Here is a 17,457-nt window from a genome sequence, read left to right as displayed (position 1 = left end):
TATTTCCTGAGTTTTTATGTTCTTCCCAAAAAAGGAAGGCTGGCAGACTGGGAGCAGCTCCTCTAGGATGGATTGTTTTAAATTTTCTGCCCCCTAAGACCCTGAAAGCACATTCACCAGGAACGTGCCACCTCTCTCTCTCAAGGACTGAGGGCTGTCAATGATGACATTAGAGCAATTTCTGGAGGGTCAATAATTTGGCAACAAGTGCGAGCATCTTAAAAATGCACGCTCCCTTCATGCTAGCGATTCCAGTTTCCTGACCAGACCAATGTGTAATTTACTGCACACGGTTTTGCAAGATGAAAAAGTTCTGGAGATGGACTGCACAACAATGTGAAGACACTTAACACCACTAAACTGTAGACTTAAAAATGGTTAGGACAGCAAATTTTATGTTATGTGTATTTTACCATAATTAAAAATAGAAAAAAAAAATGTTCACAGCAGAGTGGTTTTCAAAAAAGAGAAACTATACACAGCCAATCTCTCCTCACTAGGGGATTACTTAAATAAATGATGGTTTACCCAAACAAATCAAAACAAACTAGAACAGGGGGTCAGCAAACTGTGGCCCCTGGGCTAGGTTCAGCACTGTTTTTGTAACTAAAGTTTTATTGGCCCATAGCTCCATCCATCATTTGCCTATTGTCTTGGACTGGGTTCTAGCTGCAATAGCAGAGGTGAGAGCCCATGGCCCACAAGCCCAAAATACATACTATCCAACCCTTTAAGAAGTTTGCCAAACCTGGACTTGGAAGACCCAAGACCCCAAAACGCTATCAGAAACAGGTTGGAGGGTGTGCTGGGAGAAATTGGCTCCCAAAGAGCCATGCTACGAGTTCAATTTGGAAAGGAAAATTTTAAATAAGGTATATCACCCAAACGTGTATAAATGTACCATTAGGTGCTTATCTCTGGATGGTAGGAATAGAGATGAATTTTATTTTCTTGTTTTGACTTTTCTGTGCTCTCCAAATTTTCTGTATGAAAAACATATTACTTCTCAACACTAGAAGAAATCATTAAGTGACTGGATGGCGGTGTTAACTAATGCTACGGTGACACTCATACCGCAATAGCAATGGACCAAATCAACACACTGTACACCTTAAATGTACATCAACGTTGTATGCCAACCCTATCTCAATTTTTGAAAAATTGTATGACTTTTATAATCAGGGTAAACAAACAATAAATACCATTTTCTCACTGTCTTGGCCCTTCTAGGCAGCGAGTGCTTTGGTGGATGGTCAGAGGTCGTACCGACACCCCCTCCCTTGCCAGAGTTTACAAGCTGCGGAGGGAGGGCGGTGAGGTCGGGGGAGGCACAGGTGGAGAAGGCCCCACTGGAATTCTCACGACAAGCCCCTCCCTAAAATTCCTGGGCACCCAAGAGGGTGGATCTGATTTTCAGGTGGGGGGGAGTTGCTCAGGGGATCCCACATGGGAGATGAGATAAGAAATGCTACTGGGGGGACTTCCCTGGTGGCACAGTGGTTAAGAATGCGCCTGCCAGTGCAGGGGATACGGGTTCGATCCCTGGTCTGGGAAGATCCCACATGCCGCGGAGCAACTAAGCCTGTGCGCCACAACTACTGAGCCCGCACGCCACAACTACTGAGCCCGTGCACCACAACTACTGAGCCCGCAAGCCACAACTACTGAGCCCGTGCGCCACAACTACTGAGCCCGCAAGCCACAACTACTGAGCCCGCAAGCCACAACTACTGAAGCCTGTGCACCTAGAGCCCGTGCTCTGCAGCAAGAGAAGCCACCGCAATGAGAAGCCCACACACTGCAACAAAGAGTAGCCCCCTCTCACCACAATTAGAAAAAGCCCGCATGCAGCAATGAAGACCCAATGCAGCCAAAAATAAATAAATAAAATAAATAAATTTATAAAAAAATAAATAAGTAAAAGAAAGGCTATTGGGTGCGGGGCACTGACTTTGTTAGGCCCCTTGCGCGCTTCTAAACCCCACTGTGATGACTGATCGTTACCCCTGATCCCATACTCACTTTCTGCTCCTCCCGGGGCTGTTACTGTTCCATTGCACAGGTGGGGAAGAGGAGGTTCCGAGAGGCTCTGACTGCCCTCTCAAGGTTGTACAGCTGGCCAGGGATGGAGCCAGGATTTGAACCTGCGCTGTCTGACTCTCCAGCTCCAAGGACTTTCTACTACCCGGGTTGCCCCCAGCTCAGGAATACTATTTTTGGCGGGTTCATTAATACCCCAGGGTCTGCTGAACACCCAACGGACATGCACACATCTGTCATCTCTTTGACCCTGCGGGGGCTCCAGAGCGATCACCATCCCCTTTCGCAGGTGGGAAGTGAAGGCCGCACACCCAGCAGGGCTCAGACTTCAGAGATGACAACTGTTCTCTAAAGACACCTCCTTTCCAAATCCCACTGCCTGCCATGTCAGGCGGCAGTGAGCACTTCTGGCAAGACTAAACCAAAAGGGCTGCTTGGAGGAGGCGTCACACAGGCCTCTCAGCCTCAGCGGCCTCTCTTGTAAAATGGGCTCCCACCAAGTATGGACGGATCAGCAAGCCTCAGGGAGAGGAACCGTGGCCGGCCTCTGTTTATTGCCTCTAAAGGCCAAGCCCCTTGCACAAGATTCTCTTTATCTGGAAGCAGAACTCACATTCCAGCTTCACAGCAGCAGGCACCTGGCTTCCTGGCTGCCCTGGGCTACTCATTAACCAGTGAGAGGCCTCAGGAAGGGGCTGGACCAGAGTCTGCTCCAGCCTGGGGGAGGGGGAGGGGAGGGCCATGCTGGATGGTGTTGGCACCAGGGTCAGATCAACCAGGTTCAAATCCTGTGTGACCTGGGGGTGAGGGGGCGGGCAGGTCACCACCTCTGAGCCTCAGTATCCCCATCTGTACAATGGGGACCACCATTGTACAGTGCCCACCTGACAGGGCTACTGTGAGGACTGCAGGCGACTAAGGTGCTAGCACTGCCTAAGGCAGAGCAAGCGCTCAATAAATGGTGGAACCACAGCGCCCATCACAGGACGGGTGCAGGATAAGATCTCCTGCTGTCATTAAACCCTCGGCAGCATGGTGAACGTTGTTAAAGAGTTCCGTAAATGTTCGCGATTATTCCTCTTGCTATTTATGACAGTGGTGACTCTGGAGGCTGACCCGGAGCGGGGCATCTCCTGACCACCAGGGATACGCCAGCCTGATTCTCCGCATCTGATGTCACAGCATGAAGAGCAGGTCTTGGGTGGTGCCGGAGGCCTGCAGCTGCCGGTGACAGAGACCCAGGGCTGGGAGCTTGATGACTGGGGTGGAATCGGGTCCACCACCAGCAGCAGGAGGCCAAGGGTCTCCAGGCTTTTCTCCCAGTCCTGGCTTCCTAGGGGACCCCGATCAACCAAACCCGGCCCCGGACCTGTGGGAGCTGGATCCCGAGAAGTTTCTGCCCAGGAAGCCAGGTTTTTCAAATTCCAGAGCAGGGTGTACTAGTGGGTCCTGCAATCTATCGACTTAGAGGGTCAGGGCTATCGTTTTTATAAAAGAGAACAGAACAGAACAGAGAGCCCTGCAGACGGTGAGGCTACGAGTTTTATTTCGTGAAACTTTCGTTTCAGTTTCACGCGTGTGTTAAGTACACGCGGCATCCTGCTGTAAAGTATACTTCTTACTCAATGTCACGAGTCAAAGACTTCTTTGAAAGCCCCTACAGTGAGGATGTTTAAATCAAGGTGTAGAAGGCAGCTGCAGAAAAGTGACTGAGTCAGGTTCCTGCCCCATTAAACCCCTTTTAAAAATGCTACTGTGATCCTGAACTGGGGTGGAGGTGCGGGAGGTTCTATAAATACTAGACAATCAGCAAAACGTCATTAAGTTCTTAGATTAGATAACAGAATTGTGTCAATGTTAAATGTTCCGGGGCTGATCATTGTGTACTTATATAAGAGAATGAATGGCCTTGCTCTTACAAAATGCATGCTGAAGGATTAGAGGTAGAGGGGCAGCGTGCCTGAAACTCCCCAGCGGTCCAGGATATCAATGTGACTGTTTTCATAGCATATATTAAAGCAAGGAAGCAAAGGAGGCAAATGTTAACAATGGGAAAATCTAAGTGAAGGACTTAGAGGAGTTCATTGTAACATTCGTGCAACTTTCTTGAAGGTTTTCAATTTTTTAAAAATAAAACGTTCAATAAAGAGATAGTTGGGACAGCAGCCCGATTCCTAGAGCATCCTGTCTGCTGGGAGCCAAGCAGCTCACCCTTTCACACGCTTCTGACCCCGAACCTTAGAATCAAGTCCACGAAGGCCTCCTCACCGCCTGGTGCAGAGCCAGGCTGGGGTCCAGGCCAGGACTCCGAAATCAGTGCTCAGCCCATTTGCAGGGCTACCTCCCTGCCACCGATGTGCACAGGTGGCCAAGCCGGGCCGTGGACCCGCCACCCAGAGGTGACCTGTGGACAAGGTCCTGGGGCCTCGGGGCTTCTGTCTCTTCCTCTGGGATCCTGAGCGCCCACCGTGGGTCACTGCCACCCGTGGCGAGACACCGAGACCAGGGGGAGGTCAAATGCCACTTACGTTTTGGAGGCTCCTCACAAAGCGCTGTCGCTCTGGACCTATTGCAAGGACAGAAGGCAGAGAAGGAAAGAAGAGATCTGGTCAGGGTGTGATGTACTCAGGACCCAGCACACACAACTGGGAGGGGCCCCATCCACACCCAGTGGGGCTGGGGCGGGGGAAAGCCAGGCGTCCGGGTGCTCCTGCACACACTCACACATGCATGCACACACACACACACCACGTGTTCACACACAGGCACACGCTCACACACCTCTCGCCAGCATCCCTGAAATTGTCAGTGGCAAGAACCAGAGCTGGGAGGGGTGGGTGGCCCAGCCTGCACTCAGGAGGGGAAAGGCTCTTCTTGCTGGCTGAGAACAGGTAAGCAGCTCCCCAGCCCTAACCCAAAAGTCTGCGCTCCCCCAAGCCCCCCACGAGCTCAGCCACTTGCCCAGGTCTGTGAGTGACCGTCCCCTGTGAGCACAGGGATGCGCCGAAGCCAGATGGAGAACCTGATACTCATCACCTGGTTAGAGGTTGAGCATCACTGCACCAAGGAAGCCTGCTGAACTGTGCTGAGCCAAGCACTCCCCAAGTGTGACTGACCCCTGAAGCTTTTTTTTTTTTTTTTAAATAGACCACCTCTGTTCTTTTGGACTTGGTTGGGAAACAACGCAAGTGGGGGCAGATCACCTCTGCCTCATTCCACCGGCAGAGCTGTGCTGGAAGGCTCTCCTGGTTTCCTGGAATAAAAAATGCAGAAAACCAGGAAATGCTTCCTTATCAAGGAAGAGCTTACACTTCAATGAACAAGTTAAACAGATTAGCAGGGAAGGAAGTGGGTTGTGGTGGAAGAGCAGAGAGGCCTCCAGGGCTGCTCACTTCTTTCCTCTTTGTACCTGCAGCCCTGCCCTTGGAGCCTCTTCCCCAGACTCAGAACTGGGGTCCAGCAGTCTACAGAGCCCCCTGTCCCCCAAATTAGACAACCTCATTGCCGTGTTTGGGCTTCCACGTTCACCAGGCTCACACGGGCACCCACTGTGTCTGAGGCACTGCGTGTAGGAATGCTGAGTCAATTATTTATTGAGCATCTACTATATGCCAGGTACTGTTCTAGGCACTGGAACCCGGCAGTGAACAAAACAGCTGAGGCTGCCACTCTCCTGGAGCCTGGAATCACATAGGGGCTGACACGGATGCCATCGAGGCTTCATTCTCTGGGTGGAGGCACGGCTCTGTGAAGTCTGGGTGGATTAGTAATGTCTGCAGCAGGTGTGGGTGGTGGAAGTGGCAATGTGTTCCTGGTTATCCAGGACCATACCAAGGGAAGAGGGACAAAGGGGAAATGAAGGTAGCATGTTCCAATGCACAATTACAGGCACAATGTTAAAGGAACCAGAGGAACGAGAGTATAATTTTATCTGAGGTGAGACATTAGCAGTTGCATGAGTCCAACTCAGAGGAGAATAAAAGTGGCACCAAGTCCCTGTATCTCTAGCTACTGTGCTGGCACCTGGACCCTTTTTTCTGGGGACAGCCTGCATCTATTCCCGCTGGAGACCCCCACATGCCACTCTCAGCCCATGGGGTTCTGGGTGGGCTGAGCCCACCTCCTATTTCCAGGGTTGGGTGTATGAGCCAGGCTGAGCCAATCAGAGGGCTGTCATGATTGGCTCCAGGACAGGCACATGACCAAGACTGGACACTGAGACTGACAACAGGGACTTGGGCTGAAAATATTGGGAAAAAAGAAAGCTCTTTCTAGGCTGGGATGGCTTTGCTGGGGGTGCGGGTGGGCAACACCCTGTGCAGCTGGGGGCACCCCAAGGAGAATGGGGCCAACAGAGGAGGGACATGGAGCCAGAAAGGGAGAGAAAGAAACTGAGCCCCAGTGACAGCTCTCAGCATCTGGATCTAGCCATACCTGAAGTACGACTCTGGGCTTTTCTGTTAAAGGAGTCAGTAAATGTTTGAACTGATTATTGCCACTTGCAACCCTAAGAACCCAGACCCAAGTCTGCCTTGAATTTGCGGTGTAAGTTTATGCATGTCTCTTTATCTCTCTGACACTCAGGCCATCAGAAAAGGGAGGCACAGATGAAATGACATCTGCGGTCCTCCTGCAGCCCTGGCACTCTAGCCAATTGCAAAGGTTAGGATTGATCTTCCCCTACCCCTGGGCATTTGGCTGGAGATGGAGAAATCAGCCCTTCTCAAAGTTAAGCCTGGAGGGTTTGTTAAAACACAGAAGACTGGGTACTACCCCAGGGTCTGAGCCAGCAGGGCTGGGGTAGGGACAGAGATACTGCATTCTAACAAACTCCCAGTGATGCTGAGACTGCTCGTCCAGTGACCACATTTTGAGGACCCAGACTCTAAACGTATTCTACTCTTCCCAGTTGCTTGGGCCAGGTGTCTAGTGTAAAAATGAAGGCCCAGCCAGGAAGACCACAGCCCCTCAGTCCCCATAGCAGACCGCCAATTAAGGGAAAGTGCCCATGTGATTCCAAGGATGAGCCAGCCTTTAAACAACTAAAGTACAGGTCCCAGCTTCTGCCTGTCCCATGCTGACCCTTCCAGCCAGCCCTGCATCCTGGGAGTTATCTAAATAATGGGGAGGCAGTAAGTGTGACTTGGTGCCTCTGGGCTCCAGGCAGGTCCCACGCCGGTCGTACAGGAGCTGTGAGCATCCCCCAGCTGCTCCCCCAACCAGGCCGCGCGCCAGCACCAAATCCCGCAGCGGGCCTGGTCCTGACACACTGCCTTGGGCCACCCTGCTGTCAGCGCGGCCTGGCTGGCCCCTGGCTCTCCTTGATTTACATCCGACTTGGCTGCCTTGAAAAGCCTCCTGTGGCTTTTGGACCACGGACACCATTCAGCGAAAAGGGCTTCCCCACCAGCAGCCTTTCCAAGGTGGCACTGGCCCAGAGAGCTTGGCCTGGCTCAGCTGCCTCCCAGCTGTGTGACCTCGGGTGAGTTACCTGCTCTCTCTGGGGCCTCAGCTTTTCACATGCAAAATGGGAACGATGGTACCTTTTGTGATGGTTAGGAAGATGATGCTTATAAGGCACAGGGCCTGGCTTACAAAGTGTGGCAAAAGCTATGATTAACCTCCTTTACTCAATGTGTGCCCTACCCGCACAGACCGTCATCACAGCACCTGAGAGCTGGTTAGAAATGCAGAATCTCAGCCCCACCTTAGCCCTCCTGCCGGGGAAGGGGCATTTTAACAAGATCGCGAGTGAGGCCTACCTCTTCCAAGTCTGAGGAGTGCTGGTATACATTATAATTACTACTGTCATTCTTGCAACATCCCAGGGCAGAGCCAAGATGCACCCACAACCCCTAGGCCTGGGGGAATGGCAGGCAGGGGTCAAAGGTAATGAAATGTTGAGAGAGGGAAGAAAAATTCTCCAGCTTCCCCGGCCTCCCAACTAACGACAAGCCCCCCCGGACGGCTCAGGAGAGGGGAGGGGACACAGGGCTTAGCGAGTAGGTGAGAACCATCGGACTTAACTCACGGCTCAGCCACGGCAACAAAATACACCGAAAAAATGACAGATCTCAGATGTGCGGGTTTTGGCAGAGACCGGCTGCCTGGTCTGCTCTCCAGAAGGCTGAACGCTCTACATTCAAGGAGGCAAATCACCCTCTCCGCCTGCAGCGCCACCCGGAACTCCCAGCAGAGGTTGGCAGAGGGGGCTGCCCTGGGAGGTGCGTGCTGCAGCCAGGCCACCCCCCCCAGCCCCCCACAGAGCAGTGTGCAGGTAGGGGTGGCTGGATTTCTCCTGCTCCAGCCCTGAAATGCCCCTTGAAAGCACTACGGGTCCCCTGAAAGGGGTAGGAATCCCTCTTCCCTACGCTGCACCATCAGTCCTGCTGAAGGAACACAGCAGGAAGGCTCCCACCTGCCCAGGATCCACAGGCAGCATGTCCCTGCCTCAAGGCAGCCGGGTCCCAAGCAACGGAGGGCCGCTCGGAGAAACCAAATGGCCAGAGGCAGATGCAAAAAAAAAAAAAAAAACCCACATTGAAAAAACACTGTCTCGATTTTATAAAACTCTGAGTGGACAACACAAACCATACAGGAGGCCTGGAGCTGCCCGTGGGGGAAGATTTTGCAGCGACGAGTACTGTTGTCTCAGGCCTGGGATGCAATCCTTTGCAAACAGCCCACACCTTGCATTGGTGAGAAGTGGAAGCAGAAACAGATTCTGCTCAGTCCCGGCAACAGAGGCTGGCAGGGTGGGTCTTTTTTTTTTTTTTTTTAAAGGTCTATTCTGATCTATACTCTTCTACCAATGATGGACTAAAACCTCACTTTCTGGGACTTCCCTGGTGGCGCAGTGCTCAAGACTCCACGCTCCCAATGCAGGGGACACGGGTTCCATCCCTGGTCCGGGAACTAGATCCCACGTGCATGCCACAACAAAGAGTTCACCTGTTGCAGCTAAGGAGCTCACGTGCCGCAACTAAGGAGCCTGCCTGCCGCAACTAAGACCCAGCACAACCAAATAAATAAATAAATAAATATTTTTAAAAGAAACCCCACTTTCTTCTCCAAGGAAGTGTTTTCCACTAAAATCCTGTCGCTACAGCTCTGCTCAGAGCATCTCTGAACTCCAGTCCCCAAATCGGGTACCCGCTTTCAGAGCGAGGGCTAAAACATCCTGAAAACCAATGGGACTACAATCAAATCCCACAGGACCATCACCCATGTAGTGACATGTGCTCCCCAACAGAGAGAAACAAGGGTCTTTCCCCCCTTCACCCAGCAGGTATTTCCCTCAAACATGAAGCTTCCTTACAGGTTAGGACAGAGCAGGGAAAGGACTTTCCTAGGTCACACAGCAAGTCAGTGGCCAAGGACATCCAAATCCTGGTGTCACAGTGTTCCTGTAACAATTCACTTAACTCCTGTGGTCAGCTCCCTGACGGCATGAGTTGGTCCATCCTGTTCACCTGCCACATCCCCAGGGACTACGACAGGGTCTAGAAAAAACATTCGTTGGAAGGATAGATAGTGATGGGTGGATATAATTTCCAAGCTTGGACCCACTCAGATGTTCAAATCATAGGCTCTCATTTCAGGAAAGAGGGAATCAGACGGCCTCTATTTCTGTGCTGGGCACCTACTGTGTGCCAGGCCCCGTGCTGGCTGGCTGCTGGGGCAACTGTCACTCCCCTGATATGCCTCTGGTCAGGTGGCTGGAAAAAAGGTAAGACCACACAGGTCTGGGTTCCAGCCAGAAGGTCCACAGGGCTCAGAGCAGGGTGAGGTTAAGTCTACTTTGACTCAGAGGATCTTTGCTGGGTGCTTACGATGTGCCACGCACCATTAAGGGGTTCCAGGAAGCCTTCATGAAGCAGGTGGCCTCAAGCTGGCCCTCGAAGAGTGGGAATCAGGAGGGAAGGGAGGAAGAGCCTTTCGGGCTGAGGTCTGGGCAGGGCTGAGAGCCTGAGGCTGGAACTAAGGGCAGAAGCCAGCCAGATCACAGGGAACAGAGAGAAGTGGTGGCAGATGACAATAAACATTGGCCAGGAGCCAGATCATGAAGGGCGCTGAATGCCAGGCTAAGGAGTTTGGACTTGATTTCACAAAGCACTAGGGAGCTACAGAAGGCTTGGGAGCAGGAGAGTGACATGCTGAGAGCTGGCCCCCGACGCTACAGAGCCCAGGAGGCATGGAGGCTGGTGAGGAGGTTGCTGTCTTGAGCTGTGGTGGCATCTGCCCAGAGAGGAGACACCAGGTGCCATCTGGTGATAGAATGAATGTTCTTAAAATCATGGCCTGAGTCCGCCATCAGGGCTGACTGTCTCCAGGTGCCAAATGGCCATGGGGCAAAAGGGCAGAGCCTTGAGGACCGCCCCATTCTGAAGCCCCTCCCCCAGGAAGCAAGACTCTGCTGAAACCCAAGGCCAACCACACCCCTCCACCGCCACCAGGTGACAGCAACCTGGCTGTGTTAAGGACTTTCTGCAGGAAAGTGGATGGTAGAATTCCCTCATCGTGTGCAAAGCAGAGCGGTGGGAAGGAAAAAACTCTCAGAATGTCCACACTAGGGACCCCACAGAGATGTGGTCCCAGCCTCCGCTCAGTGGAGGAGGGCGGGGGCAAAGCTGGGGGCCGGTGTCTGTCCAGTGAGGACCCAAGGTGAGCGGAACCAGAAGGCAGCTGCCCCGCCCTCCAACAGGGACACTTGCCAGCCCTCTCACAACTGCCTCCATTCTGTCCCACACAGTGGCCAGAGCTGCCCACCAGAGCCAGGCTCCCCGCTCCTCCCTGAGCAGGTGGTCCCGCTGCCCAGGAAGCCCTGTTCCAGATGCTGCAGGTGTCTCCTGCACAGCCAAGCCCAAGGAATCGTTCGGATCAGTATGGCTTAGCCCTTCCATCCCCCTTCCCACTGCTGTGACACAATCAGGATCGGAGAGCTGTGAAGAGTCATCGAAAGTGTGAGACAGAAGTAAAAACACTGTCCGTAACTTCATCAGCACTGAATGGCAGGTGGGCCGGAGTGGGGGGGGGGGCGGGGGGAGAACCTTAATTCTGTGAATAATGGCCCTCTTGTTGATCTAGGCCTCATTCAGACCTCAGTCTCCTCATCCATTAAGTGGGTGGGCAGGGAGGCTTAACTCCATGACCCCAAAGTCCCCACACTCCTAGCCAGTGGACCGCGCACCCTCCCTGACACCTTGCCTGGGTTGCCTGCCCTTGGCATAATCCGCTGGGATTGTTCATTAACCTCTTCCTGATACAGATCTTCTCCCCTCCTGTGAGACTGTGAGTTACTTGAGCCCAGGGGCTGTTCTGTCTCTTTATCCCTCCCTCTGGCTTTGGCCCTATGCCAGACACCTTGTAGGTGCTCAGTAAAAAGCATGTGCAGTGGAACGAGGATGGGCAGGGGTTCTGGTTCTCCTTCCCAGGTCCCAGCTGTGTGAGGGGTGGTAAGTCACTTTTCTGAGACTGGATGAACTCTTCCAGAAGATGGAGATAAGAACCCCCAAGTCAGGCACAGGGCTTAAATGCAGGAAGGGAGATAGGACCTGGTGGTGCTGAAAAAGTATTGGTTCCTTCCCATCTCAGAATACTGAGCTGCCTTGGGCTGCTTCTCTGCCCACCTTCAGAGTAAGTTCAAAGCCATCGGGTGGAAGCGTTTCATTCACTAAGGTGGCAGTACTCGGGGTGATTAAGACAAGCCAGACTCGGTCAGTGATTCCCACATGCAGACTAGCTGTTCAGAATGGCCTGGAGATCTGTATGTTCTGACAAGCGACCGTTCCACAATGGTCTGTTGTTTGAATAGTGTTAAGTGGCAGAACCAAGAACAGTATGATGTCATTTTCGTCAACAACAAAACAGAACTACAGCTAGCTTGCTGAACAGATGATCCTAAATAACCCTGGGTCAAAGAGGAAATCAAAACTGAAATGAAAACTGATCTAAAAAGAATAAAAAGGAATATATATGTCCATCTAGATATCTGAGGGGTACAGTCAAAGCTGTATGCAGAGGAAAATGTATAATCTTAAAGGCTTTTATTGTTATTATAGGAAGATAGAGATGATGGACAGATGACTGAAGACTAGATTGCACTTTAAAAAAAAATGATCTTTAAGAATCACCTTTTGTTTGTACAGTGCTGTACTGCTTGAGATCTACTGTTTTCGTAATTAAAAGAGACTCTTTTGGCAGTTTCTCATAAAGTTAACAAACATCTACCCTACGCCCCAGCACTTCCACTCCTAGAAAAATGAAAATATACGCCCACAAAGAGACTTGTACACGAAGGCTCACAGAAGCTTCGTTCATCATCACCCCAAACTGGAGACAAGCCACATGTCCATCCACAGGAGAGTGGATAAACACACTGTGAGGCATCCATATGATGGTTTACTCCTCAGCAATAAGAGGACTGAACTACTGATATACTCAACAGCATGAATGCATCTTAAAATCATCAAGCAGAAAGAAGCCAGACACAAAAGGGTATATACCATACAAATCCATCCAGTTCTAGGCTTGGCAAAACTAATGGTGATAGAAATCAGAAACTGGTTGCCTCTGGGAGGGGAAGGGCACAAGTCAACTTTCCAGGGGAGCTGGAAATTTTCTATATCTTGATCTGGATGGTGGTTACGCGGGTGTATCAAGACTCAACAAACTGTAACAGAATCTTTGCATTTCACTGAATGCAAATTATATCTCAATTTTCATATTCATATTTCTAACAGTCACAGTTGAAAACTTAAACATATAGATTCCTAGCCTCCACCCACTGGGGATTCAGATTCCATATGTCCAGGCCTGGGAACCTGAATCTGTACAAAGTCACTCAGGTAATTCTGATGCCTGACTAGAGTTAAGGCGACCTGCCCCTCCCCCCCCCACCCCCTCCCCCTTTGATTGTGTTGGGTGATTTGTTGTTTCTATGTTGGTTTTTAGAAACAGAAGAGCAATTTCCATTCTCTCTGCCCTCTCCCCACCACCCCTAATCCCTGCCCCTCAGCTTAGGTTTCCAAAAGGAGCCTCTGAGCAGGTGAGGTGGGCAGGGAAACCCCAAAAGAAGCCTTGTCCAGGACAGACGTAATTCACCCAAGGCCCCAGGGCGGTGTGCTCCGGGGAGGTCAGAGGCACAGTTAATGGCCTGTGTACTTGTTAGACAGCATGTCCGGGCCTTCACCCCATGTTTACAAAAAGAGCTCAGGGCAAGATTCGCTGGCATGGAAAATGCTTTGTGCCCTGACTAGCAGTGGCCTGGCCACCTTCGGTCCTGGACCTCAGCCTAATTCCTCACTCACCATGAGGGTCTCCCGGACTCCCGGGTTTAACTGGCTTCGACACTGCTGTCCCCAAACCCAGCCTGATGCTATTTCTATCTCTGCTGCCTTCAGAATAAAGCCTAACCCCATTTACCCAGCGCTCAAGGCCCGCCACACCTGGCTCATTCCTCTCTCCAGCTGGGTCCCTGCGAGGCTTGTTCTACAAACACGCTTGGCTGTTTCATGCCCTGTCCCTTTGTACCTGTTATGCCCCCATCCCGGAATGCCAGCCCACCCTGCTCCTCTGCCCACAGAAGCTGCCAGCTCCAGCATCACCTCCTCTAAGAAGCTGAAATGCCTTCTGCCTGCGACCCCGCCATCTAGGCACACTCGGCACCGGCACCCACGCGCAGCATGGTCACAGCAGCTGCCGTGCTGCCCGTCTCCCTCTGGGCTATGAGATCCTCGAAAGCCAATATTCTACCCCCAATCCAGTGCCTGGCCAGAACTGACAACAGCAAAGAAACAAGGCATGTTATAAAAGAGCTCCCGTTCACACTTGAAGGCCACCCTGGGCATTTCCACACCCAGGGCTCCTCCCCAGAACCCGTAAATTCAAACAAACACTTTGGCCAAGATAAGTTAGCCAACATGGAGATTGGAGACAGGATTGCAACATGGGATTGCATTCTTCGGAGATGTAGCCCCGAAGAATCCGACCCTCACTTATGACCTTCGGCAGAAGTTCGGGGCGGTGGGGGGGGGCGGTGGTCAGCCCACACCTGGCGGGTGGCCCTGGGCTTCCAAGGCCAGCCCGAATTCCCACCCAGACCCCTTCCAGCTGTGAGCAGGCTGCATCCCAGGTGTTCCTTGTAATTTATTTTTCACCTCTTTCCTATACACAGGAATGTGTTGAATGACTCACAAGTGTCTTATCATTTCGGGACCTTTGGAAAGACTTCCAGATGAAGTCTCACAAGCTCCCAAATCCTTTGACAAGCTGATAGGCTGATAGGTGATAGAAAACACCATCCCCAGAGCCCACACTGCCTCGTGGGGGGCTGACACTTGAGTAGGAAGAGTGGCAGGGCTCCCTGAGAGGCACAGAGAAGGGAGAATGAGTAACCAGGGGTAGAATCCAGGTGCCAATGGGGCCCACGCCCTCACCCTCCAACCCTGAAGACCTGGAGCCTTTGTCCCTTGTTCTCCCCAGGTTCTGGTCCAATTTCAACTCCCCAGGACATCAGTGACTAAAGCCCCACAGAGCCCAAACTCGCGGCTGGCCCAGGGAAAGCCTTTGAAGCCCAATCCTGCTGCTGTGCAATAAAGGCAAAGTCCTCTGGGCGGCTCTCAGTTTGCCCATCTGTAAAAGGGGCACTGCCCGCTCGCCAGGGCCTCCCGACTCCACAAAGCGGATGGGACCGCATGTCCACAGGATGAGCTGGGAGGGAAGGGGCAGGGGAGGTGACTGTGGCTGCGCCACAGGTCAGTACAAGGACATCCCCGAAGGACAAGAGCTCGAGAGTGAGCCTTGGCCCTTGCCACATACCACAGTGACCTAGGACCTCGTGACACCCTCTAATCGGCAGCTCCGAAGCCGAGCCCGGCTTTACAGCTTACCACAGGCTTATTCAGCCTCATCTCCCTCAATCCCCTCAAGGACGCAGTGAGGCCGGCTTTGGCGTCCTTGCTGCCCAGACAGCGAAGCTGAGGTTCAAAGTGGCTGAGGGAATCACCCAAGGTCGCCTGCCGACTAAGACAGAGGCACAGTACTTGGACTCAGCTCCCTGGGGAAGAGCTCCTGCCTTTCGTTCTCAGCTTACCCCATAACCACTTTACTCCACCCATTTTACAGATGAGGAAACAGAGGACAAAAAAAGTTTGCCCAAGGTCAACAGGGGGCTGAGCCAGGCCCAAGACCTCTAGCCAGTCCCCCACTCCTATGCTATGATGGGTTCTCAGCCAGTGCCCTCGGGCCCCGTCCAAACGCCCCCAAAACCATCCTGATGAAATTCCTCCCCCCACTCCGCCCCCACACCTCACCTCCCTTGTGCCCACCCCACACTCCCCGGATGACTCCCTGGTCGAGAGGGAGGCAGGCGGTTGCTAAGCGCTCACCCGCTCTTTCCCATAAAAATAAACTCCTTCTGGCTGGGAGACTCTGGATGAGATCCCCTCCTTTCCAGCCAAGAAAAAATTAAAAAGAAATTTAAAAAAGATCTCCCCCATGACATTTATTTGAACATCAGCGGTGCCAAAGCATGGGCCAATTCACCCAAGTCCAAATGGAGCCACGTGCCTCTTAACCTCAGCCCCGAGACCCTCTGTTCAAGTGTCCGGGGGGTTACTGAGCTGATTTATTTCTCCAGGCAGGAAATGGGGGTCCAGGCTGCCTCCCAAGCTTTTGGGGCTGGTCTTGGGGGAGGCCAGGATCTGGCAGAGGCTGGGCAGTGACCAAAATAGCCAGGCCGGTGGCCCTGCCCAGCACACACCTCCCTCTGAGTGCCAGGGAGGGTAGCCCAGAGGTCCCCCTCCGGTCCAGGACGAAACCTCAGCGGCTGGAGGATGAAATCTCTGAGATCCTCTCTCTGGCTTTCCTAGTGGGAGGGGGACCAGAACCTCCAGCTCAAAAGAGGAACCCCCAGAAGGAAGGGAAAGGTCTAGAGATGGATGTGTCCTGCTCTCCCTGCCCGCTGTCCACTTGGCTCCCAGCTGTCCCTCGGGGCCTGGATCCTGCCACTGAAGGCTGCTGGACGTTGGCACTGCCACCTGCACGCTGCACACAGGCAGCACCCTTGGAGCCATGCCGCCCTGTCACCTCTACCCACTCAGCGCCTGCCCTGGAGAACCAGCTCTGGCTGTGTGGCCCTCTAGGCACCGGGGACACTCCCTCGGGTACAGTCGAGAGCACATGAGTGTCCGAAACCAGGGACCCAGAGACAGAGCCACACTCTGGGACACACACGTGCACAGCCACGTACTCGGAGATACAGTCACACACACACAGGTTGACACAGACACACTCCGGGACACACAAGAGCAAACATCTGAAGACACAGCCACACAGGTATCACAGACACACACTAGAACACACACATGTACAGCTCAGGTCACAGAACAGCAGGCACACATTGGGACACACAAGTGCATGCTGCTGGGAACATGGAGAAACAGCCACCCTCAGAAACACACAGACACACACGGAGATACATGCAGACCCCCAGTGAGATCGAGACACCAAAAGAGACACACACAAACACACACACCTGGCTCCTGCACGAGAAGCCCGAGCCTCTTCGCCCGGGAAACAATAACAGCCCCGCAGGGGGACTGAGCGGGCGACCCTCCGTCCCTCCCTGGGTGGTGAAAGGGGCGCCGGAACGGGGTCCCTGGGCGGGGAGGAGGTCGGGGCTAGCTGGGGCGCGGGGATGGGGAGGGGGCTCCGCGCGCCCGGCTCCCTCTCCCTCGGTACCTGGGGCGGCCGCGTCGCTGCACTCGTCTGCGCTCGGTTCCGCTCACCGAGGGCTGCCAGCCGGCTCGATCTCTGGCCCGCGGGGTCCGCGCTCGGCGCTCCCTGTAGGCTGGGCTCGGCCTCTGAGCTCGTGGTCCTCGGGACTCGGCGCCGGCCAGCGAGCGGTGCTGCAGCCAGGACCCGAAGCTCGGCGCTGGCGGCGGCGCGGAGGAAGCGGTAATTTATAAGCGGCTTCTTCCTGACCTCGCGTGTCTGTTGTCTGAGCAGGCAGCTCTCAGCATCACCCATCCTGCTGGGTGGAAAAATACCAGCTTGGCCGGGGCGGGGGCGGGGCGGGGGCGGGGCCGGGCGCCAGCCCCGCCCCACACGCGGACACACACATACACACACACACACACACGCACACACACGCACGCACACACACCGCACACGCACGCGCGCTCGGGCTCGGACACAAAGAGCCCGGGCTCGCCGAGCGCGCGTGCACACACCCTCATGCGGCGGGCGAGCACTCGGTCCCCTGCCTACCCCCTTAAGAGCGCTCTTTCTGAGGAAACCGTTTACTCCAAACCCTGGAGCCAAGGAGTGAGTGCAGCGGGTCCTCAGCCCCCTCCTGTCTTCCGATTAGGAACGAGAGAGCCCACGACGCCTACTCGCTCCCTCCCAACACGAGCC

General features: G+C 53.5%; 1 protein-coding gene across 2 annotated transcripts in view; it reads right to left on the bottom strand.

Moving 5' to 3' along the window:
• SLC6A6 (solute carrier family 6 member 6) overlaps nt 1-17,072 on the bottom strand; it is an 80,066-nt gene extending 62,994 nt beyond the window's left edge. For both annotated transcript variants that reach the window (XM_012538464.3, XM_049716029.1), the window contains exons 1-2: nt 16,783-17,072; nt 4,569-4,606 (exon numbers count right to left, since the gene is read on the bottom strand). The gene's annotated coding sequence lies outside the window, so the exon portion shown is untranslated. The remainder of the gene's footprint in view (nt 1-4,568; nt 4,607-16,782) is intronic.
• Between the last annotated feature and the right edge of the window lie 385 nt (nt 17,073-17,457).

The sequence above is a fragment of the Orcinus orca genome, chromosome 10 (genome assembly GCF_937001465.1).
Source record: "Orcinus orca chromosome 10, mOrcOrc1.1, whole genome shotgun sequence".
Taxonomy (NCBI): Eukaryota; Metazoa; Chordata; class Mammalia; order Artiodactyla; family Delphinidae; genus Orcinus; species Orcinus orca.
This window is presented reverse-complemented; position numbering and strand designations above follow the sequence as displayed.